Consider the following 12,489-nt stretch of genomic DNA (forward strand, 5'->3'; position numbering starts at 1 on the left):
AGTGGGATCCGGTTCCATTCCGGAATGAGTAAGCAGGGAAGCAGCAGTGCTGCTGGAGCCAGGAGGTGGGCGCCAGGCAGCCCTGAACTCTCCCAGCAGGAGAGTAGAGAGGATTGAATCAGCCAGGTGAGGTGAGAAGAAATGCAGTGTGCAACAAAATCACCCGGTAGAGCTAGCTGCACACCTGCCAGAGCCCCTCTAAAACACACACACACACACACACACACACACACACGCGCGCGCGCGCGCGCACGCACACACACACACACACACACACACACTCCTTACGGTGCAGGGAATCATACAAAGGAAACCGTGGCAGGGCACCACCCTCAAGGCTCCACATTACTAATTCTGTCCCTTTATTTTGCTGCAGCTGCCACTTCCCCCATTCTATCCAAACATGCTCTATTTGCCCCTACAAGGCACAGCCTGTGACATGTCTTCTTCCTTATGATGAGGCACCACCATGCTTCGCAGTCATCCAGTGATGTCACAGCTAAGCGCAGTCCCACTCAAGGCTGGCCTCAGTTCTGTGCTCTTCTCTGAGTTCAGCCAGCGCAGCTTCTCCCAAGTTCTAGGTCCCAGCTCTGAAGGACCCCAAGATTCTGTAGTGCGGCCACCAGATGTCTATGCCCTGATTCTATGGCACTGGCCTCTGAGTAACCAAGACCAGTCAAGCTAGCTCCTCTCTTCGCCTCATCTGCACTTCGGGTGGTAACTGCTTCCTGAAGCTATGGTTTGGAGATACCCCAGGCTTATTTAACCCTTTGTCTAACAATATGAGTTAAATCAATGCCCTTTGTTAAATTCTCTTAAAATAATAACTGCAATCAACCTAAATAATGTTTACATGTGACTTTCTATAATACCATTAGTTATTTGGATTTTCTTTCAATTTAAATAAAAGTCATGTTTATGCTTTAATTTTATAATCATTTAATATATAGATATGTATAGCATAAATGTATGCTATAATTATATAAATGTTTATGTCATATAGTGTTCTCCCCATTGGACTCCTACTGATACAGGAGAAACACTCATGAGAAGAAAAAAAAAGGTCTCAAGTTGAATTTGCTAATGAAGACAGATCTCTGGAAGCTTTGATGGAGGTCCACCTCTGCCTTGCCTGAGGTGGGCAGGAGAGCTTTTCATCTAGCATGTTCAAGTGACACTTCTCAAGAAGCTGTGGTCAAGACCTAATTGGAAGTTACCGCCCACTAAACTGCTCAACTCAAGGCTATTTCTCACTTAGCTCTGAAAGATTTTCATTAGGGACAGTTGAACAGTCCAAAAGCACATGGCCCCTAAATTTCGAAGGTTTCCAGAAGGAAGGATAAGGAGTTCTAAAGAAAGAGGAAAACCAGGCCCAATCAGAGAAGGGATTGCATAGAGCAATCCACAGAAGGAGTATGCAATCTAACTGTTCCTAAAGACCAAAGGGAGGCCATTGCACTTGAAGTCGGGAGGGGGAAAGACTATTAAAATCACAGGTGGTTGCAATAACCACGTATACATTTGGTGCTGAATTTCTAATCCCCATCTCCTTACTTTGGGAGCAATTAGTCTCGGGTGAAAAATTGCACTTGCAGCTAATTGCACCTGCAATTACCTACTTCCCGGTGCAATTAGCCACTTGAACCTAATTCTGAGTGTGCAAGTGTTTAATTGCCTATGTGAGGAGGTGATTCCAGACACAGTTAGTTGTGCCCTCAGTCTTTGCACCTGCAACTAATTGTGACTAGCAAAACAAGGCTCCATACAAGTCAGGTTGGAGGCGCATATGGTGACCCCATTTTGAGAATCTAAGACTTGGATTGGTTGAAATAATAGAAGAACGAGTGTAGGAAGGGCAACATGGGGGGCAAATTATTATCTGTTCTTCAGATGTGTGGCAGGATCAACCTCTTCCTTCCCTTCCTCCGGTCACGTTTCTCCCAGACTACAGAACATCCCATCAGCTAATTATAGGCAGGTACCTGGCCCTGACTGATACAATTACTACAACAATAGCAGAAATTCTGCTGCTAACATTGAAGAACATTCACGGCACACATTCCAGCCGCTTCCCCATTTGGGGGGTTGACTCTGGTAAGGTTGTTCAAAGCATTTAGGTGACAGGTATGTTTGTGTGACACATGCCTACTGAGTACTAACTCATATCTTGAAAACAGACATTATATTAGAAAAGGTTCCAGCCTTCCCTCTCCTATCAGTTCCATAAATGAATGTTGAATATCTACTCTCTGCTTGGTATATCAGAGTGTTCATGGGCTCATTGGGAAAATCTGTTTGTTCTGCCTTTTTACAAATATCTATTTATCAAGCCCTCTTGGAACTCACATGCAAGTGAGGAACCAGATGTTAAATAACTATTTACGGAATTAATGTCCTCATTACGGAGGCTGTGAGGGTGCATGATCAGGACCTGCCCTGGGCTGAGAGCTTGGGTTAGGATTCTCCAAAGAATTGATGCTTAAGCTGATGTTTAAAATACTACTAGAGAGGGGTAAGGGAAGAGGTCTCCAGACAGTGGGAAGGAAGATGCCAAGACTCTGGGGCAGGAAGAAACACACCCGCCTTGAAAATGAAAAGAAGGTCAAGGTGCATGGACACAATAGGTAGCAAAGGGGTATGAAGTTTATGTGGTGAGAGGGAAAAGATTTCCTTTCTTTTTTTTTTTAAATCTTCTCTCATACCTACATCCTGACTGCAACTTCCTCTCCCTCCACTTCCCCCAGCTCTCCCACCTTCCCTCTCACTAAAATCCCACCCACACCCCACACCCCACACTCCCAGAAAAGAGAAGACCTCCCAAGGACATCAGGCCAACACAGCACAACAAGATACACTAAAACCAGGCACAAACCTTCATATCAAGGCTGGATGAGGCAACCCAGTAGGAGGAAAGGGGTCCCAAGAGCAGGCAAAGGAGTCAGAGTCACCCCTACTCCCACTGCCAGGAATCCCACAAAAACACCAACATGCAGAGGATGAAGCATAGACCCATGCAGGCTCCGTGACTGCAGCTTCAGTCTCTGTGAGCTCCCATGAGCCCTACTTAATCGAGTCCACAGGCTGAGTTCTCCCCAAGTCTTCAACTCCTCTGGCTTCTCCTACAATTCTTTTCCCTCCTCTTCTATGGGATTCCCTGAGCTCCAAGTGGAGGGACTCAATGGAGACACCCAAGTTGGGATCTCTCTCAGCCTAATATTTAGCTAAGGGTCTCTGTATCTGTTCCCATCCGCTCCGTTAGGAAGCTTCTCTAAGGAAAACTGGGCTAGGCATTGATCTATACGTATAGTAGAACAGTCATAATCATTTCACAGATTATTGTTTTTTCTTTTGGGGCCAATTGAATTTAGTTCTGCCTTAGGTCTCTGCAGCTTCAGGTTCCTAGTCATCCAAGCAGTGTCAGGCATGGGCTCTCTTTCATGGAGTGGGGCTCAAATTGAACCAGTCATTGGTTGGCCACTCCTACAAGCTCTGTGTCACCATTGCCCCAACACATCTTGCAGGCAGGATAGATTGTAGGTTGAAGAGTTTGTGGCTAGGATGGTGTTCCAGTTCCACCACTGGAAACCTGGCCTGGCTGTAGTAGATTGTTGGTTCAGGCTCCATAGCTGTCATTACTTAGGAGTCTTCAATAGGATCACTCTCATAGATTCCAGAGAGTTTCTGCTGCACTGGGTTTCCACATCGCTCCCCAAATGCCCTCCAATTACAGTCATCTCACCCCATAATCTCCCCCTCCATCACTCCCCACCCCACCTCATCCCTCCTATTCCCATGCCCACTTGCCCCTGGTACACAGGCAAAATCTATTCTATTTCCTTTTCCCAGGGAGATCCATGCATCCCCCACCCACCTACCCAAGCCCTCCTTGTTACTTAGCCTCTCTAGGTCTATGGATTGTAGCAGGGTTATCCTTTACTTAATGGCTAATATCCACTTATAAGCAGTGCATACTATGTTTTTCTTTCTGGGATGATGGTTTTTTTCTAGTTCTCCATTTACCTGCCAATTTCATGATGTCATTTTAAAAAAAAAAAAAATCTGAGTAATACTCCATTTTGCAAATGTACAACTTTTTTTTAAATTATTCTTCAGTTCATGTTTTCAAACATATGCCAAACTCCATGAAAAACCAATGGCCATCCACTAGAATGAAGAGCATTGTGTGGTCTATCAGTCTAGCTACATGGGAATCTTGGTGTAAGATATTTTTTGCCCTTCTTCCTCCAATCTTACTAAAGACCCCCAGGACCCTGGTACAGCCAGGGAGATGACGTAGGGGACAAAATTGTAGATAAGACTCTACCCAAAGCCGGGCGTAGTGACGCACGCCTTTAATCCCAGCACTTGGGAGGCAGAGGCAGGTGGATTTCTGAGTTTGAGGCCAGCCTGGTCTACAAAGTGAGTTCCGGGACAGCCAGGGCTACACAGAGAAACCCTGTCTCGAAAAACCAAACAAACAGACAAACAAACAAACAACAACAAAAAGACTCTACCCAAAACTACACAATTGTGAACTTCAGCTTAGGTCCTATAAATTTAGTTTAGGGGAGATTTTTAATACTTGAAAATAAATATCATTATCAAGTTTACACCATTGTAATTGTTACAAATAACCCAGGAAACTTTTGGGTCTTCATGAGATGCCTCTTAGGCATGGGAAAGAGGAGTCCACCTAAGTGTATCCACTAAGGGGAAGAAGGACCACCTCTCCTTGACTGCAGGCTCTGAGCTGACCCACGAAGGCAGTCAGGGGCATAAGAGTAATGAAGTACACGACCCTCTCAGGACTAAGGGTAGAGAAGATATGGAGTGGGACCTAAGATTTGGATGGACCAGGCATCTCTTAGGAATAATGGTGAGAACACACAGGATGGTGTCTATTCTCTGTCGAATGAAAGGTCTTCAGAAGATTGGTCTGGCTAGACTGGATGGCGAGGAGCTAAAGAAGCAGGCTGGGTAGAACAGGAACGAAAGCCAGATGGATGAAGAGTCAAACACCAGGTAATCAGTGTTGGGAGTCTCAAGCACCAAGCCTGGCTTCAACTTAGGCTCTAAACAAAGAGTGTGATAACTTGGTTTCAATCCAAAGTTCTTGCAAATGAACGCCTTCTGGGGGTGGAGTTATGCCCTTCCCATGTGTTTCTTCTGGGCTCGCTGTCTGAAGTCATCACTGTCAGGATCTGGCTTGCCTTCCCTTCCCATCCACTCCTTTCCTAGCTCCATCACCAGTTTCTGATCAAGAAGGTAGTTCAGCAGATTATCAAGGCTTGAGGATGCTCATTGTCCCCGACCTAGATTCCCAGAAGGTTCCTAGAAGATTCCTAGGTGCCTTATTCCTAGAAGGTTCTTTTACTTGTTCTCTTGGCTGACTTCTCCTTAGCATCAACGACATTTTCTCAAGCAAAGTTGCCACTACCACTGACCAGCCCAGTCACCGTCTCCACGTTCTCCTTGCCTGGATGCAGTGTCTTCTCCTTCATTTCTGTCATTTATTGTCTTTATCTATGTAGGGTGTCTTCTGGAAAACAAAAACAAAAAAACAAGAGTAAGCTTTCATACCACAGCTTGTCCTTGACTGTTCAACAAGTAAGTAAGTGGTGGATACTAAATGAATGGATGAATGAATGATTATAAATGTTCCAAGCTTCAGGCTATCTTCTCTCACAAATTCATAGGTGAAGAACTTGAACCTTTTCCCAGAAAAGAGAAAATAGGAAAGTAACAGAGTTGCCTCCACCACACCAGCTGATCCTGCAATGTTGCACTTGAGCTCAATGCATTCTAATGAAAACTCTGGGGAAACAGTTTCAGAGGAATCCATTTAAAAAAAATGTCATTTACACCTGGAGAATTCACCCAACCTTTGAACCAATTTCAAAATGCAGTTCTTTAATGCAGATTTGACAAATTTGAAATCTCTTACACAAAACCGTTTTTTCATCTAATGTATTCCCCCAGCCTGTACCACAGTTTAAGTTATGGGTTTTTAATGGGGTAAAACACTTCTATAAAAAATCATCAATATACCATAACTGCCTCTAAAAAATTGATGAGTTTGGAGCATTGATTCTGTCCCTGAAAATGCCATCCTTGCCCTTGGCACCCTGGGCACTTCTAATAAAAAAAAAAAGTGGCTAAGGAGGCATAATGAATATCTAATGAACCGTTTTGTATGTCTTTGTGGCTCCTCCAACTATAAATAAATCAATGAGCCTTACAAAAATACATATTTTAGTGGTAAGTTCATAAACAATAATCTTGTTTTTCTACCATGACTTGAATGCTATTCTTTTTATAACATAGCTGAAAATTTTATAGTTTTTATACATATCCATAACCCAGAGCTTTAAGCAGTCAGGCAACCTAACCCATGTATGATTTTTACAATGGCCTCGGGGTATGGAAGCTGGGGGGTGGGGGTGGCATGTAGGAAAGCCAATATAACCATTTTCTAGTCGCCAACATAGGATATGAAAAAAATCAGTAATGAACGGACAGCGAGGCCAGGAGAAGACTTGATCAAACACTGTGGGCTAAATGAAGAACAGAGGTATGACAGCTACCCCACAGGTCAGGCTCAGTGGGCGATGGCCCTGGTCCCAGGCTAGGTCAGCCAAAGGCAGCCATTGACTGGAAAAATCTCCTCTGTCAGTATAGTGTGTTCACCTGATCCCTGCCAAAGGTTTTCGTTATATTGTTCCACCCACTTCCTCAACTGGAAATGGGGTAACTGCTTCCCCTCCTGTTGACTCAGACTCTATGACCCAAAGCTTGGCCTGTCTATCTCGCCGACTTCCCTTCCAGAAGCCAAATATAACCAACCCTTTCCTGGCTCACAAAAAAAATTCCAGTCAGACTGCTATGCATGGTGACCAATGGCCCAAGAACCTCTGGTCAACTCTGCCCACAGCCAAAAATAGCAGCCACTAGATTAGTACAGGCTGGGAGTTTTGTTTCTCCTGTTGTTGAGACTTCATTGGAAGTTTATTTTACATTTTTGTATTGAATTTGGTTTTGTTTTTGAAAGAGAATGGAGTAACAAGAATTGGCTACTCCAGCTTCCCACATTAGACTCACTGGTTTAGCGTTGTCACAGTGGGCCATGAGTGGAAAGGTATTCACCACTTAAAATTGACCACTCATCCACAAGAAGAGAGCTCGACAACTCCGTCCAGCATTGCTTCCTGCCTGGCCAGGGTTGAGGTGAGACCCAATTCCCCAGAGTCTCATCCTCAGTCCACCCAAAGACAGGCTGTAGACTTAATGGGGACCTTCCCATGGCTATGCCCACAATGTAGCCGGACCTCAGGCATGTTTTGTGCTTCTTGGGCTGTTGATACCCTCCACAGTACTAGAGTGAGACTCTGATTATTCATTTAAAAAAAAATCCAGCAACCAAGTGCCCTCTGCTCTGCTTTATGACATGCAAAGCTCTTATCAAGCTGGTTTTTCTGCAGGCCAACAGACACATCTTATTAAGTCTTACCTAGCGGGTGAAGTTAAATTGAAGCATGCTAAAGAGATACAGGCTGAAGAAGATGATTATCTTCTCGATGCCCTGTTTCCAAATGCGATGAATAATAAACAATTTTGCAAAACTATAACCTCCAAATTGTCGGATCATCTTTGTACTTCTGTTTCTTCAAAGACAGAGACTGCTTTCTGGCATTATGCTCCCGCCTAGGAAAATAAAAGAACACTCCCTCAATTTCTCCATGTGCAAGCATACTGCACAAATATATTTCATTTCTTGTCATGTTGTATGCTGTCCCGGAATCAATAAATAATTTATGGGCTTAATGCATTTATCAGCTCTCCTGTTTCACAATAACACCTGCTTGAATAAGAGTTCAGTCTTGTAGTTTGCACTGCACATACGCACACACATACTCACACACACACATACTCACACACACACACACTTTCCTATATATTCATGTCAAAGACGTCTTCTATATTAACAGAAAACAAGCAATGTCTTGGGTGTTTCTCTACCATGAAATTAACTTTGCATCTTATCCATCAAATGAGTGAAATGTGTTAACAGGTCGCCATACTTTGCAGAAGCTAAGAGCTAACAACCTACACCAAAGGAGAGCTTAAGCTGAGAATTTCACATCACATTTTCTGAAGTGGTTTCCCTTCTTTGTTTGTTTGTGGGTCGTCCCCCCCCCCCCGCTTTTGTTTTGTTTTAATTTTTCTGCAAGAAAGGTTCCCATTTTCCCAGGGCTACTTAGACTGTTGAAGGCACACACAGCTTCTACGTTGTTGAACTTGTGCTACTGAAGTTGCCTCCCTTTTGGAAAATATCATGTTTATCATTAAGATCTGCCTCTGAGCACCTAGCAATGCCAAGTGTGGTACCAGGTGCATGTGGTTGGCAGGACTCACCTCTACTGCCACCCACAGGCTCCAACTTGGATTCAAGCATGTCATCACTCACACCCTTGTGGCAGCCGCATCTTGGGGTGCCACCATTATGACAACAAGCAGCAGGCAAGAGCACAAGAGGCAGCAGCTGCTTCAGGGAAAGTCAGGTGACTGCACCTGGTTAGTGCAGTGCCGATTGCTCTGCTCCACTGCCTGCCCCCACCCCTTCCCATTTGGAAGGCTTTAGTGTTTAATTATGCCATAAGAGAATCACCATCCTGATAGATTCTTAGAAGAAGGAATCTCAAAATGAGTCTAGTCTACTCATTTTAAAGACAAGGAAATGGAACACCATGTGGGGGAGATGGAAGTGGGAGAGCAAGGGTTACAACCTCGGCTGAGATCACACAGGTTGTCCTTTGCACAACAGAGACAGAAATTAAGAATTTGTGGTCGAACAGCAAAGCTTTTCCACTGCACTAGCAGCTTCCCAACACTCTCTAGCTCAGTTCATACTGCAAAGTACGTTTGATGTCATGACCCTACGGGCATGCATACATGTAACTGTCAAGAAAGTGTCCCCAAACAACACTTGCCTTTGCTAGGTGATGCTCTTTAGTTTTCTGTTGCACCATCTTCATCTTGGATTATTTCTGAGCTCGCTTAATGGAATGTATATTAAATTGGAAACAATACAGAGATTTCCATGATATCTACTCAAAGACAACATACAAATCTTTTCTGTTTTTGTACATTTATCAAACAGTGCTTTTTCTTTGTGGGAATAATAAAATGTTTGAAGGTGTTGAGGCTTGTGCTTTGCATTGCCCACTGGATACATCAACCATTGGATACATCTACCACTGGGTACATCTACCACTGGGTACATCTACCACTGGGTACATCTACCACTGGATACATCTACCACTGGGTATATCTACCACTGGGTATATCTACAACTGGGTATATCTACCACTGGGTATATCTACCACTGGGTATATCTACCACTAGATACATCTACCATGGGATATATCTACTCCGTGTCTAAGGAGAAGGGTCTCGGATTAGATGTAGCACTGGGTTCCTTCCAGCTTTAACTTGTCACACATTAAGTCCGGAACAATCTCCCTGTCTAATCTCTCCTCAGTCCTGAGTGGCAGGGTAATCTTCTAGAGAAAACTTAACATAGAACCAGGCCCTTGGCTTTAGTCCTGGCTGTAGTAAAAACTAAATGTACAGATTTCCGTGAGTTTCCTCTGGTTTGCTGCAGCTCATCTGAAAGCCAAGCTGTTGCTAATTGACCAAGTTCTGAGAAGTGAATGAGATAATGCAAAATAAAGCAATAGACAGCTCTGTACACAAGGCCTGTCCTAGCATAGCAATGATGATCAAGTCTCACATTTCAAAGAAGTACAATGTCTCGAGATGTTTCTGCGTTTTCATCAGAACACCTGCAGAGTACATTCTGAGTGCATTTGCTCCAACAAAGAAAAAAAAAACATACCCTGAAACTGGCTCATTTTTGAATTTTTTTTTTTTTGCAGGTGTTTGGAGAAGAGGGTTGACCCTAAATTTTGAAGGTGTTCACACCCCCTCCCAACAACAAAAACATGTCCTTATAGCCAGAGATGATGCTAGCCTTGAAAGAAAATAGTAATGAATCTTAGCTTGAAAAACATTCTCAAAAAGCTGTCAGTGGAGAACAGAGACTGAAGGAACTGTGACAATGTCAGGTGGTACAGACGGACATGCAGGAGGAGACAGGGCTCAGAGTGATGCTGAAAGAAGAAAGAGAGGCGGTCTCAGAAGCACCCAGTGTGAATCCATCTCCTCATCAAAAATGCATCTTCCTGGGAAGTGTCTGGGCTTGGCCAGGGCTCTCCAGCTTTAGACTCACGTAGTCCAACTAGCAACAACAACAATTAATCAATTGTTTAGCAACACATTCAAAGTGCTTGCAGTAGCTTCGTCAAAGAGAATTAGGACACCTTGATATCAGAGCTAGCTGATGTCTGAGCACATACTTGTGGCCAGGTGGAAAAGGTATGATATCAGCTGAGGTAGAAGGGGTCACGGGTACCCTTCCTCCCACCACAGCTGTGATAGACAGAATACAGACTATTATGCAGTTCGTAAGGAGAAGGAGAAGGAGGAACCTGGCATGGGCGGGGTAGGTGGAGGTGGCATGGGAGGTGGCATGTTCTATTTCCCAAAATAGTCCCTTACCTTTATTCCTGAACAGTCACCCTGAAAACCCAAAGAAATCACTTGGGGAAAGAAACTAAAGAAAAGGTTGTATGTCTTCCAATGGATAGTCTATGGCGATTTATGGTTGTCGTTGTCCATGTCAAAAGAGAGCTGATTTAGTATTTTTGAATGACAGCCTTTCACACATTTGTTTTTTATAAAGATGCTTTATTCACAAAGGCCTCCTAAGTAGAGCATTTGACAGCGGAGCATCCACAGTGGTAGAAGATGGCTCAGGGATGAACATCCCTTGCTGTTTCCTCTCCTCCAAGTCTGCCTTCATCTTCTCTGATGCATGTTCCATGGAGCCCTTACTCCAAGGACTTTCTCAACACCTTCACCAACCTCATTCTATGGCAAGCAACTCCCTCTACCTTGGTGGGACAGCAAGTCCCATTCTGTTCCTGCTTCCAGGGTAGCATCATTCTAACCAGGGTACGACCTGTCCCATCCATGTTCCACACAGAGTGTACCTCACCATCCCATGACCTTTAAAGACACGATCTATAACCTCCTTGTCCTCCAAGAGACCATTTCTCTTCCACTTCTCTCTCCTAATCATCTTCTTTCCTGTCTTCAGCACTCCACATCACTGCCCATGTGTGAATGGACCACTCTCTTCTGTGTCTCAGATCTTGCCATCACATTCAATGTCCATACGGACAGCACACGCAACACCTTTGCCCTCTTCTTCTCTTACCAGCTCTCCTGACTCCATGCCTTCCGGGTGCCGGACATGGGGAGACTGGACAGGCAGACACGGGAGACTGCCGCAGGACCCTACAGAATCACCGTGGGATGGGCTTTGGGCCCGCTAGACCCCGCTCCTGGGGGGTGGGGAAGGTGCACTTTCAGCTCTAAATCTGGGCCACCACAGACCACTGGGTACAGTGGAAGATCCAGCTCTGGGGTTCCTGGTCCTCACGGAGGCCAGAGATGACAGGTTATCAGTTTCGGACATCTCAGACACTGCTGGATGTCTCAGAAGAACTGAGAACAAAGTGGAAGTCCCGGGGGCAGCTCAATCAGCCCTGGGACCGAAGAGAGAAGGGACAGGGTAAGAAGGCACTGGCTGGCTCCCATGCAGGCAAGAGTCCTTGGTCCGGTCTAGCAGCTGGAAATGCTGGGAGGCCTTCCTGCAGGAGATTATACGTGGCTCTTTAGGAGAAAGCCTATTCCATGGCTCCAGCACAACAAGTCTAGATGAAAGGAGGCAGTCTGTGGTTTTAAAGCTTTATTGTAGAAAACAGAGAGAGAGAGAGAGAGAGAGAGAGAGAGAGAGAGAGAGAGAGAGAGAGAGAGAGAAAGGTCGAGAAATAGAGGCTGGCCATGGCCACGGGGAGAGAGGGGGGAGGGAGAGGGAGAGAGAGGAGGGTGAGGAGGGTGAGAGATGAGAAAAAGAGAACAAGATCTTAAGAGAGAGAGGAGGGGCCAAGCAGCCCCTTTTATAGTGGGCTGGGCTACCTTGTTGTTGCCAGGTAACTGTGGGGAGGAGCATACCTGGCTATTGCCAGGTAACTGTGGGGGTGGAGTTCCAACAGCCTACATGACTGATGGTCACAGAATTATGGATCTGGGGCCTTGTGTTAGGAGTCTATGTCTGGGAACATGGCAAACAAACCTTCTGTCCCTTGCAGATTAATTTGCTGGATCTCCAGGGTTTAAACCTAGGTCGACCAGAAAACAGGCTACCTTTCACAGTCCCACACATGCCAACCTGGGAAATCACCTAGGATCCCACCCCACCCCACCCCCCACCTGAAACAATCTCTGTTTTTTTTCTCCTTTGCTCTCTGTCTTGGGGTTTCCATTGCTGTGAAGAGATACCATGACCAAGGCAACTCTTATAAA

At 45.0% G+C, this 12,489-nt stretch overlaps 1 long non-coding RNA gene across 1 annotated transcript; it reads right to left on the reverse strand.

Annotated features, from left to right (window-relative positions):
* Window positions 1-4,603: 4,603 nt before the first annotated feature.
* On the reverse strand, window positions 4,604-12,104 carry Gm32090. Its single transcript, XR_003950574.1, has 3 exons — window positions 11,339-12,104; window positions 7,508-7,701; window positions 4,604-5,539 (listed from the first exon to the last, which is right to left on the reverse strand). It is a non-coding gene; the product is annotated as a predicted gene, 32090 (long non-coding RNA).
* Between the last annotated feature and the right edge of the window lie 385 nt (window positions 12,105-12,489).

Source organism: Mus musculus, chromosome 13, assembly GCF_000001635.26.
Source record: "Mus musculus strain C57BL/6J chromosome 13, GRCm38.p6 C57BL/6J".
NCBI lineage: Eukaryota > Metazoa > Chordata > Mammalia > Rodentia > Muridae > Mus > Mus musculus.